Consider the following 17,841-nt stretch of genomic DNA (forward strand, 5'->3'; position numbering starts at 1 on the left):
GGACATGGACTATTTGGCCTTACATTCATGGCTGCGCTGAAGCCCAGACATCTAATTGGCCATGTCTAATCAGCAGGTTTATGCCTAAAGATGCAGAGGCTGATGTTGCTGGAGTCATATTTACAGGTTTCTGGTATGGCAGGAGCCTCTTGTGCCAATTGCTACCTATTCTTTGGCTTTGGCTGCTATCTGCTCTTTGGCTAAAATGCTTGAAATTCTGCCCAAGTGTGTGTGCGTGCACAAATCAGTCAGCTGAGAGGTGGGGCACTGCTGATTTGCCCCCTTACTAATCCTCTTATCGTTAGCAATTGACATGTAATCACTTGTTCCTTTATTCTTAAATGCTTAATTGAGTGCCTTGACAGTGTTCCATTGCTGAAAATATAGTGGCCCAAGTGAGATAGGTAAGGTCCCTGATCTTATGGTGTTTATATTCCAGAGAAAGAAAGGCACATAATAAACATGTAAACATGCAAACAAAACATCTAAATAATTTTAGATAGCATATGAGTATTATAAAGAAGAGGAAAGAAAACGGATAATGAAATGGAATGATTTGGGCTGGTTCCCGGAAGGAGATAACATTGACCAGAGGCCTGACTTGCAAACAGGCAAGTCTCTGGCTCAGGTGAAAGGAGCCCTGGGGGGTGTGAGAGGCCAAAGGGGCTAGCCCAGTGCTGGAGGAGACTGTGGGGAGAAAGCCAAGTGGACCTTGCAAACCTCCTATATTCAGGGAGGTGCTTTTAGGCTCCAGGAAGGAACACGGGTTTTCTTTCAAATTCTGTGGGAATCTGTCATTTTTAATAGCTTTCTGACCTTTCTTCCTGCAAGCTGCAGACTTCTGTCTCCACCTGCCTAAGACTTGTGGTCTTGAAGGCATCCTCAGAGCCCGCTGCTACTACTCTTCAGGGCAAGGCTTGCTTTTTCTTTTTCCACTCCCCCCAGCATATAATAAAACTGTATCATCTGTGCAAAAGCAATATGGTGACAAGAGAGAAAGAAGTGGTCACCTTCCCATCTATCCAGCATCGTTAGCAATACAGTTCTCATCTTTCATGGTCCAGTTCTTGCCAATATGCACACTTTTTGTGTATTTCGTAAGATGAGAATGACCTGTGGTATGGAGCAAAATACAAATCATTCACCAGTTAATACATTCCACGGCCTTCTGTCTTCCTTTCTCTAACCTATCTACCTCCTGAAACTGACATTGTTAACCATTGCAAGGAGCTGGTCATTGTGTGAATTGTTTTGAGCACATTATCTCGAATAATCAACATAACAACGCTGTGAGGTAAGTGCTATTATTATTCTCTTTTTTACAGGAAAAACTGGAGGCTCACAAAGATTAAATAAATTGCCTAAGATTATGCAAATTGTCATCTCTAGTGACGCAGGCAGGCTTTAAACCTAAAAATCCCCAAGTTGCTGAGCTCTTGACTCTGATTGATACCCTCTCCCTGTGGCTCCATTAATTACAAGGAGGCTTCACCAAACCAGGTTCCTTTAAAAGAAACTTCTGCCTAGTTGGGCTGAGAAATGGACTGTCATTAGGCTTCCTTCATATGTATCTCACATGCTTACTGTAAATAATGCTGATCATTAACATGGTAAACAGCTTGGTAAACAGTTAAATGTTTACCAATGACCTCACTTGATGCCCATACAGTAACCGTGTGGCAAGGGCTCTCTCAGTGTGCCCAGTTGACAGATGAAGAGGGAGGGAGGACAGGAAACTGAAGTGACCAGCCCAAGGTCATCTATGTCGGAGGCATCTTCAGCTGCCAGACTAGGAGGATGAGGATGGGCGGGGAATGGCCAGTGGCTCATGTTATGGATAGATATGAATTTCTTTTTTCCTTGTCAGTGAATCTTCCTGTGGCAGATATTACCGCCAGAGAGGAGGTGGGGATAAATGTTCATAATTTGCTTCTGCATAGAGTTAATGCTATTGAGTGCCTCAAGACTTGCCCCAGACTCTTGACTTTTGGAAACAATTTACCATTTCCTCTATCTCTAACTTCCAAAGAATCCTATGAAGTAATGCAGGCATCTTATGTCCAAAGTGACCCAGTTGGGTGAGGGCAAAGGTGGGCTGCTTGATTCTTCTCAGTCCCAGTTTTTCTTTCTAGCACAAAACATCAATGCTGCCGGCCAAAACTACTCTGTTGCCCACTTGAGTAATAGTTTATAGTTCACAAAGGGCTTTCAGATCTGTTATCCCAACCATCCCCAGAGACGCAGGCCGTATTACTGTCTTTGTACCCATTGTACAGGTGATGAAACTGAGTCCCAGAGAGTACAAGGCTAGTAAGTGGTGCTGTCAGGACTAGAGTTCAACTTTGTCCAAGATGAATCCAAGTTGTCTCCATGCTTTTTCCACATGTCTTTCTTTTTATATTAAAGAAAATAGATATGAAACATTCAGCTGCCCTAAAACTGTTTATTTACTGCAACCCTCCTGCTCCCATCTCCCCCGCTACGAATAATGTGCATTATAGATATGTTCTCTAGGCAGCATCTGAGCATCTGGCAAATGGTAGGATCTCTCCCCATGGCAGCTGGAAACCAGCAAGTGAAACATTTACCAACTTATTGACATAATAATGCCGAGTGTTTGTGTAGGTATCAGGCAAAGTTGTAATTGCTTTTTAACATTCTGTTCAAAAATGAAAATAAATGTGACAGTAAGCCCCAAATGGCTCTGTAGAATGTCAAGAATAATCAGTACTCCAATAGGGTAAGTTTATGGTTGTGGGAGGGAACCCTAGGGGGCTTCTGTCTGAACACAGGATGGGGCTGGGGCTTGCAGGATGGGAGGGAGTTCAGGAGGCCTTTGAGGAGCACTGAAGGAGGGGGCTGGGCCAGGGGTGAGGGGGAAAGGGAGCTAGGAGGTGGAAAGATCCCTAACTTGGGTGATGATCTCATGCCAGTCACAGGATCCTTGTTGGTGATACCTGGGGGCAGCAGCACATCAGTGTGTTAGCCACTTGTAAATGAGGTAGACTTCTAAGGGGCCAGCTATAAACTAGCAAAGCAGAGATGGGACCAGAGATATGCAGATCCGAAAAGGGATGGACATCTGACCAGAGCAAGGCTATCTGGAGTTTTAACATATCTAAAGAAGGATTGTGTCATTCTAAAGGGGACTAGGTCATTCCCGGAATCTTGGAAAACAGAACTGCAGAGGTTGATGGGTTCTTGGTACCAGACCTGGGAGATTTTTTCCCTATTACAGGTAAGGACAGATGGGGATGCTCTGGAATGTGTTAGCTCAAACCTGCTAACCTTTCAGGTCACATGACTATACCTTCCACCCTCCCAGATTCTACTGTACCTTTCCATGGGCAGGTCTGTTGATAAAGAAGGCTTGTGCTGGTTATGCCTGGGGGTGAAGGTGAGGGTGGATGGTGGGGTGGCTGCAGAGGTCAGGAACCTATGGGAGCATTCGGGGTTGGGGATGAAGTGTTGGGGGCTGGTGGAGTGGGCAGTGGCAGGGGGCGGAATGGGCACTCAGACCAACCACTGGGATTGGCCAACAAAGGCCACGGTGACCCTGGGGAGACTATTTCAGTAGCAGAATGGGCCTGGTGCCAGTATGGGCTGTGCAGGTCCACAGAAGAAGAGGCTTGAGCCTGGTGCAGTGAAAGCTAAGGCAATAGCTGGAGGGGAGTTGGGCGGAGTATTGTTTTGCAGTGTGAGAGGTGGGAGCATGATTGAATGCTCATGGTGCAAAAGACGGGATTACTATGGGGAGAGGAGCCTGGGACAGAGTGGGCCTCTGGGGTGCAGGTGGGAGAAGAGAGGCAGGCCTGGAGTGTGGTGGAAACGTGAGCATGCAGGATCCCAGTCTTCCTTGCTGGGGCTGAGTGAGCCAGTTTGGGGTGGGCGCAGCTCATATTTGAGGAGGAGGTGGAGGTTTGGAACCCGCTACTGAGAGGAAAGGGGGGGCATCCTCAGCAGGGGTTGAGGAAAAGTCTTCCCGAATCAAAGTTTCAGACCCAGCAGGACCCGCCAAGCCCAGCAACACAGCTGTGAGGGCCAGTCAGGGTGAGGATGCAATCTCACTCTGCCATCAGTGATGCAACTATGAGTAAGAGTCACCAAATCCTGTCTGCGATGTAAAAATGAAAGTGATGTTAGAAACAGAGCCATTATGAAATCTAAACACATCTTTCTTTCCCTGTTTATCACCTAGCACACGACTTTGCCAGCCCTGTGTCTTTTCTGTAAGGGAGCAACTCATGGAGGGTCCAAGGCCCCTCTTCAGCTTACCAGCTGGGACCTCATGTCTACACACCCATTTTGGGAGCAAAGGGAAGCAGAGTGAGCATGTGAAGCTCCAATACCAGGCAGTGGGGAACCTGGAAAGATCACTTTTCTAAGAACTCCAGTCTTGGAAGTGGCAGCTGGTGGGTGCTTCTTTAAAGCAAACCCAGTAGGTACAGATAAGTTACTCTGGGATCAGCTTTCCTCTTCACTTTGGTTAATAATGGCCAGCAGGGTTCCTCTAGATACCAAGGTTCCTAGTGCATTCCAAGTAGGATTGTACTGTCCGCCAAGACAATTCCAGGAACACCTCCTGGGCAGGATGAGCATAGGCCATGTGAACGAGCCACTTCCTTGGGAGGCAGCCTAAGATTAGGGTGGGGTTCTTATACCTGGAGGTGTGTGGGACGGCGTTTTTCTGAATTGAGATCTTCCTTCTCTAGTAGGCAGGATTTTGCACTTCCCCTCCCCAGGACTTGCTCTGGGCATGGGTAGAAGGAGAGCAGGTGCCCAGATAGTCCCAGTTTATGGAAAGAGATGAGCATGGTCTAGGAATGCAGTCTCTTGGGGACAGCAAATCAGAAATAGCAGTGGGATGGCAAGGCTATTTTCTGGTGAGAGTACATGGTACATGTTCTCTAGACTGGCCTTGTGGTGTGCATGGTGGTGACATGTGAAAAATCCCATAGCGTAGACTTTGCGACTGACCCTCAAGGCCCAGCAGAGTGGTGGAGAGGGAAGGCCCAGGAGGCCCAGATGCTAGTCCTACCACTTCTCACAGTGTGACCTTAGGCCATTGTCACTCTCTGAGCTTTAGTTTCTCCATCTGAGCTGGGTTATGATGATTCCCATATCATAGAGCTATTCTGAGGGTCCGGGGTGGTAATGTAATTTGAAGTTCTGTGAAAATGTTGGCACCCATTACAAACATAAATTCTCAAAAGCAGAGGCTTCGGATAGGTAGAAACTTGGAAGAATTGAAGTGTGGACCACATTCATTTTACTCTGCAGACTTCTGACGTTGCCCGGTGTGTGAGAGGCTCCACGCTAGGCACTTGGGACACAAAAACAGTAAGATGTAAATCTCTGGTCTGGAAAATGCCCAGTATAGTGAGGGAGGTGGGAAGCAGTGATTTCAGTAGAATGCGGTAAGTGCTGTGTGGGCAAGAGGAAGCTGTGCTCTAGTTTTGGGGTGGGATCCCATGTGAACTGAGCTGCCTTTTGAGAGGGTGGACTGCAGGCTAAGGAGGGAAGAGAGGCTTTCAAGGCAGAACAGCATAGGGGTGTGCAATGGCAGTCTGTTCGGAGACCTTGCAAGAAAACCTGTGGCCTACATCCCCACATGACCTCCTGAAGTGTGACAGGGAGCTGTGAGTCTGTTTGCTTCTCTTCTACTCTTTTCAAGGCCTCCCCAAGGTGGTGATTAAGAGGAGACAGGGAGACGAGGAATTTGAGGTGTTGAAAGAGAGACCAGGAGCCTGGGTAGGATGGGAGTGGGTCTATGTACATGTCAGATCCCAAACCCAATTGCTTAAGGCCAGACACATGAATGAGAGGAGAGGAGGTTCAGCTGTACTTGCTGTGAAAAAACCTTTCATTTTAGTTGAGTGCACGTTTAGCTAAGGGTTAATACTATACACACAAAAAGTAGTACTTTTGCTTGAATCCAAACACCGTTGCTAGTTGGTGTGGGCGCTTCCTTCCTTATACCCTCTTAGGATCAGCATTCAATTCACATCAGCCGGCATAAAGGCCTAGCTCCTTCTTGTTCATCTATTCCAAAATATTCCTGACCTCTGTATACGTACACCCTCTATTTCTATCGTAAATATTTGGTATATACACAAATAATTATTTGTCATGGTTAAAACACCATCTCATTAGGTGGCACTAGGCTGAGGGTGTGAGGAGGTCACAGTTGTGCAGTGAAAAAGGCATAGTGCATGTTCTCTGGAACCAGGTGGGCTTCGGCCATCCAGGTGCCATCACCAGAGATGGTTGTATCATTTGATCTCCTTGGGCTGAGTCTCCTTATCTGGAAGGCAGAAGTACTACAACTTACTCTACAGGCTTTCATTTATTTATTTATTTTAAAGATTTTATTCATTTATTTGACAGAGAGAGAGTGCAAGAAGGGGGAGCTGCAGGCAGAGGGAGAGGGAGAAGCAGGCTCCCTGCTGAGCAGGTGAGCCCGACACGGGGCTTGATCCCAGGACCCTGGGATCATGACCTGAGCCAGAGGCAGATGCTTAACTGACTGAGCCCCTAGGTGTCCCCTCTACAGGCTTTTAGAGTTAAATGACACAACAGATGTGGAAAATCACTTGGTACACTTGAAGGGAGGAGGCATTTGTGATTGAATGAGGAGTTCAGTGCTTTATGCAATATATGTATTTACATATATCACAAATCATATACATATACATCCTCCCCTCTATAGTATGCCTCCTCCTACTATGTGGGAGAATGAAGAAGAAGAATGAAGAATGAAGAAGCTATCTAAGGAATCAGCAAGGTGAAAAAAGGGTCATATTTAAATGAACTTTTACAAATCTCATGTCCTGAATACATGACCAAGTTATAGAGGTAGTATCAAATTTTCAAAAACATCCATGGAAGTACAGCATGGTGATGAAGAACATGGACTGTAGCAACAGGCAGACTAGAGTCCAAACCCCAACACTTCCTAGTGGGGCTTCAGCTGCTCTGAGCCGCCACTTCTTGATGTGTGAAATGAGTATAATAATACGCTTCCTGGATTACTAATACATGCTGTTTTGCACTGTGCTTTGTACAGGTGTGGTGCTGGTAAGACTGCCATGCACGTGAGCTACTCATCATCATCATCATCATCATCTTTTTGGGGAAGATTTTTATTGTCTCAAGTTTTCTATTAACTGAAGTTTCTTTGATGACCAGGAATGATACTTGCCTTCGTTTACTCAACAAATATTTATGGAGTTCCTATCCTATGTCAGGCACTGTGCTAAGCTCTGTAAAGTTTTGAATGAGAGAGTGTTTGTAGATCATACCTCTAATGTGAGTAAAGCACTTACTCTGTTCTCATAGCCCTCTGTCAAATAGAGATGCTCAAAATCAGCAATTTCCAATCCTCTCTTAAATTCAGAAGGCAAATGTGATTGCATTTGAAGAAAAAGGCTGGGTACTGGTATCTTTGTCACTAAATTATTATGCTCTGCTTTTTTTTTCCTCCCAAAGAGATTTGAGGTGGCATAAAATAAAACTGTCAAAATAAGGAAGACAGATCAAGAGCCATGAAATATAATGAGAGAGTTAGTTGATCCAGATACATAGTTTAAGAATATCTGTTGCAATAATGCACAAAAGTTAGAACTGAGCTTCTTAGCAATCAAGGGGAAAATGGAATATGATGAATTACAGTTCATACTGGACAGTAAATAAAAGTGACCGAGTGCATCAATAGTCACTTTCTTTTTCTTTCAATGGTAAACTCTTAAGTGAGGTTATGAGAGAAAACTTTAAGGTACATTGAAATGAAAAGTACCTCCAAAATAGAACTCTTACCAAAGAAATAGGAGTGTTCTTCATGTGACCATCTCCTACACCAAGCAATGACAGGTGTGGGTGCATTTAAATGATGAAATAAAGCATCACAGTCAAATTCTGAGGCCTTCTGGTGCTCTGGATGATACAGAAACAGCTTGAAGAGACTCCAGGGAAATGAAGTGTTTGCATTGTCTTAGATTGTTTTCTTTAAGTATCCATCGTCTCAACTGGGCTTTTGGCAATGGACGGCAAGCAGAAAATGGCACCCCTGATTATAGATCAGGTATCTTAATGCTGCTGAAATAGGCAAAAACATGGTAGCAGAAAAACACTAAGAAAGAAACAAAAATCAGACGAGCAACTAATCTTGATTGACGAAGCTTCCTCTTCCCAACTGCATGACTTTTATGGTGTTTGATAGCAGCCAGAAAACTGAACGACTTTCATACTGCCTATGTTTATTATGATTAATTTTGGTTCATTATGTATAATGGATCATTACCGAGGCTTTGTTCTGATCCTAAAGGACAGTTCTTCAAAATATAAAGTTGAAGCTGTAGGCACGTATTCTCCCAGAAACGCTGACTTGTACTTGGAGATCAGAGGATGGAAGATTCTACGTTATATACAGACGTGTGTGATGCTACAGCCCAGATTTTACCAATTCCAATAGGACTTTGATGGACTTGCCACACTCCAGGAATGATTGAGTGAGTTAGGGAAGCCTGGAAAGTATTCTAAAAGATGACAGTAAACGGTTCCTGAGAACCTTCTGCATGATCAGCAGTGGTTTTCTGTAGTGAAATAATGCTTCCTTTATCCACAAATATTCATTAAGCAAGCGTTACAGCACATCTAGCATCAACTATGTGCCAGGCCCAGGGTAGGGAGTGGTTGTGGTACTGGATACAAAGTCAGTCTAGTGGGAGATGCAGGGAGATAAATGAGTAGCCTTGTGCCAGATGACACAGTGCAAGGCAGCAGCTAAGGGTTCCTGGAATCCAGAGGGAGAAGCTTGAGGAGGTGTACCAAGAAGGGAAGGGAGGAAGGGCATTCCAAGCCAGAGGAATAGCAGGCACCAAAAGTGCTGCAATGTGAAATAGTATGATGCAAATAGGAAACAATAAAGAGTCCATGCGGTGTGAGCAGAGGGACCCGTAGTGGAAAATGAGGTTGGAGCCTCGATCTATAAATGTATGGGTTTCATGGGAGCTGTTGCTGCTGTTCCATGGTGGCCCTTAGGACTCTAGTGCAGATGGGAAGTTGGTAATATTTCCACTTATACCAGGGTCCCTCTTTCTAGGGCTGATATCATCCTCTTATATTCAGACTCTTGGCCAACGTCTTTTCTTGGCTATTGGCCAAAGAACTTAAGTTCTTTGTATGCAAGAAGGTTTAGCGTACCTTGAAAACCAAATGAGGGGTTTGGATAATTTTCCTTTTGGAAACCATTGGAGACAACCATAGGAGTGTCATGAGCAGAACTGTTTTAGAGTCATCAGTCAGCGCATAGAGTGGGTGAGGAGAGACTAAGGCAAAGTAGCCATTTGGGATAACACTCCCATGTGTAGTATGGGGATGACGGCATGAGTGGGACAGTGGTCAAGAGGAAGGAGTGAATAGGAAAGGCTACTCGTTGGTTATGGGGAATGAAGGAAATGATAGATTCAAAGGCGATAGTCATTTCTGGCTTGAACAAAGGTGTGGTTGGTAGTCCAGTTCTCTGAGAGTGGTGGCATGTGAAGAACGAGGATTTTGGGGAACATGATCAATTTTTGAAACTGTTCATTTTGTGGTGCTCAAAGTACATAGCTCAATGGTGGTTGGATGTAAAGGGTTGGAACTCAGGAGAGAAATATGGGCTGAAGACAATGATTTGGGAATGTCTAGTCAGAAGATGGCCATGGGAAGACATGAGGTCTCTGGGAGTGCAGAGTCCGAGAAGAGGGCCTAGGACAAAGTCCTGGGGAACAGGGACGCTTCCTGCTGGCCAAAGGAGATCCTTAAATGGCAGCTCCTCTTACTGTGTGATATTAAGTAAGGGCCTGAACTCTCTGTGCCTCAGTTTTTTTTGTCTGTAAACTAGAGATAATTGTGATAAAGGTTTCTCCCCTATCTAAAAGTACAGCATTCCTATGAAACCTTCTGTAAGCCAAAATGCATAGAGCAAAGAAGCCAAGACCATTTCATAACAGTAAAAATCCTCTTTGGGTTTCTTTCTTTTAGGGAAAACAGGTATTAATGTAGGTCTTTCATAGAAGTGAAGTAGTGTAAAGTGAACTATCGGACAGCAGGGACTCCTGGAACTACCCAGGTGTTATGTGGGGGATGAAATGAGTTAACACATACGAACTGCGTACCAGGGTATTTGCATGCAGTAAGATATCAGTATGTTAGGAACTGTTTTTCTCATATGGCTGTGGGAGCCACACCTGGGAAAACACGGAGGGTGATAGGTCTGAGAGTGAGCAGAAGACTGGATTTTTTTTTTTTTTTAATTATTATGTTATGTTAGTCACCATATAATACATCATTAGTTTTTTATGTAGTGATCCACGATTGATTGTTTCCATATAACACCCAGTGCTCCATGCAGTACGTGCCCTCCTTAATACCCATCATCGGGCTAATCCATCCCCCCACCCCCTCCCCTCTAACACCCTCAGTTTGTTTCTCAGAGTCCATAGTCTCTCATGGTTCGTCTCTCCCTCTGATTACCCCCCTTCATTTTTCCCTTCCTTCTCCTAATGTCCTCCATGCTATTCCTTAATGTTCCACAAATAAGTGAAATCATATGATAATTGACTTTCTCTGCTTGACTTATTTCACTTAGCATAATCTCCTCCAGTCCCATCCATGTGGATGTAAAAGTTGGGTATTCATCCTTTCTGATGGCTGGGTAATATTCCATTGTATATATGGACCACATCTTCTTTATCCATTCATCTGTTGAAAGGCATCTCAGCTCTTTCCACAGTTTGGCTACTACGGACATTGCTGCTATGAACATTGGGGTGCATATGGCCCTTCTTTTCACTACATCTGTGTCTTGGGGTAAATACCTAGTAGTGCAATTGCTGGGTCATTGGGTAGCTCTATTTTTTTTTTTTTTAAGATTTTCTTTATTTGACAGACAGCGAGAGCAGGAACGCAAGCAGGGGGAGTGGGAGAGGGAGAAGCAGGCTCCCCGCCAAGCAGGGTGCCCAATGCGGGGCTCGATCCCAGCACCCTGGGATCATGACGTGAGCCAAAGGCAGATGCTTAATGACTGAGCCACCCAGGTACCCTGAGTAGCTCTATTTTTAATTTTTTGAGGCACCTCCACACTGTTTTTCCAAAGTGGCTGTACCAACTTGCATTCCCACCAACAGAGGGTTCCCCTTTCTCCACAGCCTCTCCAACATTTTGTTGTTTCTTGCCTTGTCAATTTTTGCCATTCTAACTTGGTGTAAGGTGGTATCTCAGTGTGGTTTTGATTTGAATTTCCCTGATGGCTAATGATGATGAACATTTTTTCATGTGTCTGTTAGCCATTTGTATGTCTTCTTTGGAGTAGTGTCTGTTCATGTCTTCTGCCCATTTTTTGACTTGATTATTTGTTTTTTGGGTGTGGAGTTTGAGAAGTTCTTAATAGATCTTGGATACTAGCCCTTTATCTGTAGTGAGAAGACTGGATTTTGAAACTCACCTCTATAGGCTGTGAGACCTGGAACCAACTTACTTCCCTCCTCTGGAGGCTCCCAAGCCTTGGCAAATGGAGATGGTACCCAGAATACTTGTCTTTACCTGGGCTGACATTGTAATTAACCGTGGCCTGGAACCACTCCATCCCTGAGATTCTTAAATACATGTTCTGGGATCTGACCAAGGCATCAGAATTTTAAATAAGTCTCCAGGTGATTCTGTAGTGCTGCCAAAGGAGAGAACCTCCTCAGAAGGATGTGTGGAAGGGCTTGGTCAATGCTAAGGTACTTCTGAAAACTTCTCTTTGTTTTCTTCACGAGTTCTGAATTCTCTCTCTCTTTAACTTTAAAAGTATGTCTTGTACTTAAAAAAAAAAAATCCCATTCAATGCAGGCCATCATAGAAAGCAGACTCTTGTGGATGCTCTATCTTTGGCTGTGAAGCCCACCCAGCCCCACCTTAATAATTCTGGGCTCAGCAGCATTGGTTTGGTCTCTGGAGGCTCTCTCCAGCCCTCTGGCAGCTCTGGGAGGCACAGATTTGACAAGCACTGAATAGCCTCTATGTGGGGAAGACCGCAGGGACTGAAGTGGTGGAGCACAGGTTCCCAAGGAGCAGTGCAACGTGGGACTTGCCTGTCAGAACACTTCGGGATTCATGAAGGCCCACGAAAGGAGAGCCCGCTGAAGACTCTGAGGGGGAGGCATGCTGGTTGAGGACCTGGTGCTCTGTGTCCAGAATTGCATGTAGAAGCTCTGGACACTAGGAGAGAATTTCCACCTTGATTTAACAGCAGCTTGTGCACCTGTCCATCTTCTCCCGTCTACTTCATTGTTGGCTTATCACAGGAATCACTGTGGTTTTTGTCAGCTCCCATACGCTGAAAGGTCAGATTTCTATATCTACACCTAACCTCAGTGGGCTTCCGGCACATGCGGTCTGTCATTTGGTCAACAGACATTCATGGCTGGCATTATCCTCAGGGATACACCTGGAATGTCAGATTCTGATCTACTGAGGGCTTTGTGCTAATGGTTATTTGTCCACAAGCAGACTTTACATTTGCTAGTGAGATTCCTGAAGTTCTTTTAATACCAAGTTCCACAGTCCCAAACTCACCAGTTAGATTTCTGCCCTTTCTCACCATCTCGAGACTGGGTCCCCAAATTCCTTTGGCTCAAGTTCATGCAAGCCATACCATCCATCCAACTATCCATTCATGAAGCCACTCATCTCCCTGATTCCCCCTCTATCCACCTTCTCTCACTCACCTATCCTTAATTCATCCATCCATTCATCCACCATCCACCTATCCAAACATCCACTTACTTTACTCTACAACAAAGTTCAAGTTTCTAGCCTCCAGAAATGTTGTTTGGTATTTCAGTTATTATCCCACGGAGACAAAATATACTCACCATATACTAACTATTTTATTATTATTACTAAATTAATTGAATTATTAATTCCAAAACATTAGGGGCTTTCTCTGTGACTGGTATTGTGCTGGTTACTACTAAAGATACAGTAAGGAGCCTGAATTGAATCTTGAAGATTGAGTGAGCATATTCTAGGTAAAGAAAGTGGGTTGAGGAGGAGGGAGAAGCCTTTCAGGCACAGGGAAGAGCTAGTGCAAAGTTTTGCAGGTGAGAGAGGCAGTGCAGCTTATGGGGAACTGCAGGTAGCCTCTAATGCCAGGGTGGAAGGGTAGGAGGCACAGAGCCTCCAGCAGTGAGACTGGAAAGGTAAGCACGGGCTGGGTGATGAAGGGTCTCGGATGTCATGTTAAAATGTCTAGAGCTGGTAAAGGGATTTCAGCTTTGCAGTTGCACCTGACATTGATTTGACTGTTCTGTTTAAAACCAGAGCAGAGCCACCACTCATTGACTTGGTCTGGGAGCCAGGTCTCCTGATCCCAGGGCCACCGCTCTCTGTCCACCGCCCTGTGGGCCACCCCTTCTCCTCTGACTCATTCTCTTTCTCCCCATATCTAATCTTCATTTGTCAGCTTTTAATACAGGTCTGCAAACCCTGTCAGAGCTCAATAAATGTTTGTTGAATGAATCACCAATTCCTGATGAAGGTATGTGTATTTGTACGTGAAAGACCTCTTGAATCTCTTCCTCCATTATAGACCTACTTGGAGTTGTGTTGGTAGAAAGGGACTGGATTAGTATTAAAAAAATCAGGCGGCAGGTCCTGGCTCTCTCACTGACCAGCTTCACTGACCAGCCGTGCCTCTGGCCTCTGCTATCGCATCAATGAGATGTGATCAGTAGATCTGACTTGCCGGTGCTTTCAGGGTAGTTGTGAGCTGTGAATAAGTCCATGCCTATGAGAAGTCCTTACTAACTGTTGAGTGCTGCATATTCGGAAGGTAGTGTCCCTGCTTCTCCCATAGTTTAGGGGATTGTCATATTGTATCTAGATAATGGAAAATCTCCATGCCTACTCTATCAGTCATGGTGGTAGCAGAACACAGATTGTACACGTGGGGGGTATTTAATAAAGTGACTTTTACAAAGGGTTGGGTGGGATTTGGGGAAAACAAAAAGCATTAGGGCAGTACTCTGAGACTAGTAATAGTGGGCATCTTGCCCACTCCCCTGGGACCTGAAGGGTCAAGGGGAGAGAGGCAGAGGATCAATATATCAACCTCTCTCTCCATTTCCTCCCATCTCCTGCCAGTGCTTCCCGTACGCTGAACCTGACCAGAAGTCAGGGCCAAGATTATCACACTGATCTGGTCCATAAAGGTCAGCCTCCTGGGGCAGAGAGCAGAGTGAAGAAGTGTGCAGTGTGAGTCTGCGGGTCAGGTGTCAGCACCACTGCCCTATTTACCTTTGTTGTCTCTCCTCGCTAAAGCTGTTCTTGTTGCTCTAAAGGCCCTTGTAGCCCCTTATCTGGATCACTCCTGTTTGTCATCCAGCCTTTATTTGGGGCTCATCTCCCCCATTAAGCCTTCCTGGAGCCCCCTTCTGTCTCGATACTGGTTGCGCTGTGGAGATTGTTCTCCGGAGATTGGAACTCTGTTTTCTTTCTCTCCCTTACCACCCCCACCTGACTCACTCCAGCCCTCACCCAGTGCCTAGCACAGGACTTGTGGGGAGCAAACTAGGAGGTGTTTGTTGCCCTGAGCTGAGCCTTGTGATCTTGAAGCACAGTTCTTGATGGGTTTCTCCTCTTTTACAAAACCTTGGGTGGCTCCCCACTGTCCATGAATCAGAGATATTCCATACCCCTTTCTTTGCTGTCTGACAACCTCCCCTCTCTGCCCTCACTCTCACCTGATTTCCAGCACCTATGCTGGCCAGCCTGCTGAGTTTGGGCATTCCCGTCTTCTCTTGTCGTACCTTGGATTGTTTAATGGTTCATTCCTACTCAGTTTGTTTTTAGAAGTGTATTTCATGTGATACAGATTGCTTGAGTAACTCTGGCAGCCTCAACAAAATTATGGGAGAATCAGAATGCATAATGCAACAATACTTACACACACATATTCCTCTCTGACCAAACACACTTATCAGCTCTGGGCTGCTTAAGTGCACAGAGTGCTAGAAAGGGCAGGAGAGGTCTGTGGATCCACTGGTTTCTTCTTTCACTGACTGTGACCTTGAATGAGAACCTTTGGTTTCCACCTTTTTAAGAAAAAGGGCATACCACCCTCTTTCTGGGCAATCCTGGGAACCCAATGAAAATTTATGTGTAAGCACTGTAAATGAAAAAGCCTTAAGGAAATGTCAGTAGGTGGGGTCTGTGCAGCTCATTTGCATTGCCATTAGCCTTTTTTAAAAAAGATTTTATTTATTATTTGAGACACAGAGTGATAGAGAGCGAGTTCACATGAGTGTGTGGGGAGGTGGGGAGAGGCAGAGGGAGAGGAACAAGCAGGATCCCCCCCTCAGTAAGGAGCCCAATGCAGCTGATCCCAGGAGCCTGAGAACATGACCTGAGCTGAAGGCAGATGCTCAACGAACTGAGCCACCCAGGCGCCTGCCATTAGCCTTCTTGAAGTCAGTAAATTCCACTCCATTTGACCTTTGCTGATGTGTGGTGATCATGTGTGAGTGTGTGTTTGTGTGTCCTATGTATTCTGTCTAGAAACTACAGATATTTTCATATCAAATGATAGTTGCTGCAGATTTCTCGAATATCATTTTTGCTCACCACTTCTTAGAAATTATATACACCATTAGATCTTATTTGATACATTAATAAAGATGCCCATTAGATCTTATTTGATACATTAATAAAGATGCCCACCATTAGATCTTATTTGATACATTAATAAAGATGCCCGTATTATTGTATCACAATTTTGCTTTTTAATATTTTGATAACTGGGATTTTATACAACTGCTTTTTATGGGTGGTAATCCTGTGTATTTTATTGTGTGCATGTAAGCACGTTATTTTGAGATGTCAGAGACTGCTAAATAGGTCCCTGGTACAAATGTGCACCCACACACGCATATGCACACACGGATACATGCACGCACAATGCACACAAAACCCACAGCTTCTAAAGAATCCAGTCTCAGATTCCAGGACGTATCCTCAGGGGAGGCTGCCCAGAACCCTAGGCTGCTGGTGGCTCTTGTCTGCCGAAGTTCCAGGAAAACAGAGGAGGGACTTGGGAATGCAAAGCAGGGGCGATAAAGTGTGAAAAAACAAACTCAGAGGCAGGAGGAGGGGCAGGGAGGGCTTTGGGCTTAAATCCCAGCTCTACCATGGACTTGCTCCCTGATTTGGGGCAAATTCCCTCGCTTCTGGGCTTCAGTCTCCCGACCTGTGAAGTAGTGATAATAGAAACTACCTTGCCGGGGTCATGATGGTGATAAACAAGAACTATATACGCAATGTACCTTCCACTGAGCTTGATGCACCCCTAGGCACGCGACCGTGGTAGCCCGTGAGAATTGAAAAGAGGGAGGTCAGGGAGCCAGCTTCGTGCCCTCTGGGGAGTAGGAGGGGTGGCGAGCAGCCTGGAAAGTGGGCCTTTACCTGCCCTCGTGTACACACAGCCTGGGGACAGTCCCCACAAGCCTGATGGGGAGCTGACCACCGGGATTGCTCAGGACCGGCATTCAGGGTCTGAAGAACAGAGGAAATCTTGCTTGCTTGGGTGTCAGGCACTAGGTTCTTCAAAGGACCCTGCTGCCCTGAGGTGGTCAGACTTCGTGGGGCATGAGGTTAGAATCAGTCCGCCTCTTCCCCACTTAAGGGAAGACAGACCGTTAATGGGGCTGCAGTGGTGGGGCCTGGAATTCCAAGGCCCTGAGGACACCCTGTCCTCAGCTCACCTGGGCCTGCCTGTGGCCAAGGGCTGGGAGCTCCCCCATGCAGCAGGCTCCAGCCGGGTTCTCAGGATGGCTGGCATGGAGGGCCATGTGGTAGCGGCTGGGTGCAGATGAGTGAACACACTGGGCCTGGGCCTGCTTTCCTGGGGTGGTCAAGGCAGGACCAGTGCTAAGGGATGGCAGGAGAGGTACCCGGGGGCACAGTTTTTAAGGAGGCCCTCTGTCAGGTGGCAGACCCTGCACTTGCACAACCTTGAGAGTGAGAGGGCCCCAGTACCTCTCTTCCCTCCCCCTAGACGAGGCCCCAGGTCAAGGAGTATGAGGTGAGCCTCACAGGTCAGCTGTTTCCAGATTGGGCTTCATACTGAAACCACCCGAAAACGCAGAATTCCTCCTGAATCAGGATCTCTGCAGGTGGGGCCTTGGAATCTGTTGCGTATCAGTATCCCTTCAGGATATTATCACAGGGCCAACCCCAGGCAGATCCAGGAATGGCCCTTGGGAAGTGCTGGGGCTAATCTGAATCCCACGGATCTTTGTGGTTTAAAGTACTTTTCCAGCACAAAACTTACCTGGTTTTCAGGATGTCCCCAGGAGATGGAACATTTTTCAAAGAAGAAAATCACATCTGTGACTCTCTGGCAGAAGCAGACGTAGTGCTATTCTTCCATTCATTCATTCCTTCATTTTCGTTTAGCAAACATGGATTAAATATCTGCAGAAGCACCCGCAGGAGTAGGGTATACACACACACGCACACGCACGCACATGGACTACTTAACATATGAGGGCTGTGGTGATCAGAGGGAGAAGCAGTGGGGGAATGTGTTGGGAGGAGTCCTGGCAGGCTTCCTGGAGGAGGTCTTGGGCCGGGTTTTGCAGGTTGAGTGTGATTTCACCTTTTATAGAAGGGCATTCTTGCAGCGGGGGCTGCACATACAAAGCTGTGCTTTGTTGAGCTTGAGAAAGCCTGGTGTACTCAGGGAATGTTAAATACATGGGGATTAACTGAGGAGAGGCCAGGTAGCTAGGCTGGGATGAGATTGCCTAGTTTGGATGG

This window comes from Halichoerus grypus, chromosome 14, assembly GCF_964656455.1.
Source record: "Halichoerus grypus chromosome 14, mHalGry1.hap1.1, whole genome shotgun sequence".
Lineage (NCBI taxonomy): Eukaryota > Metazoa > Chordata > Mammalia > Carnivora > Phocidae > Halichoerus > Halichoerus grypus.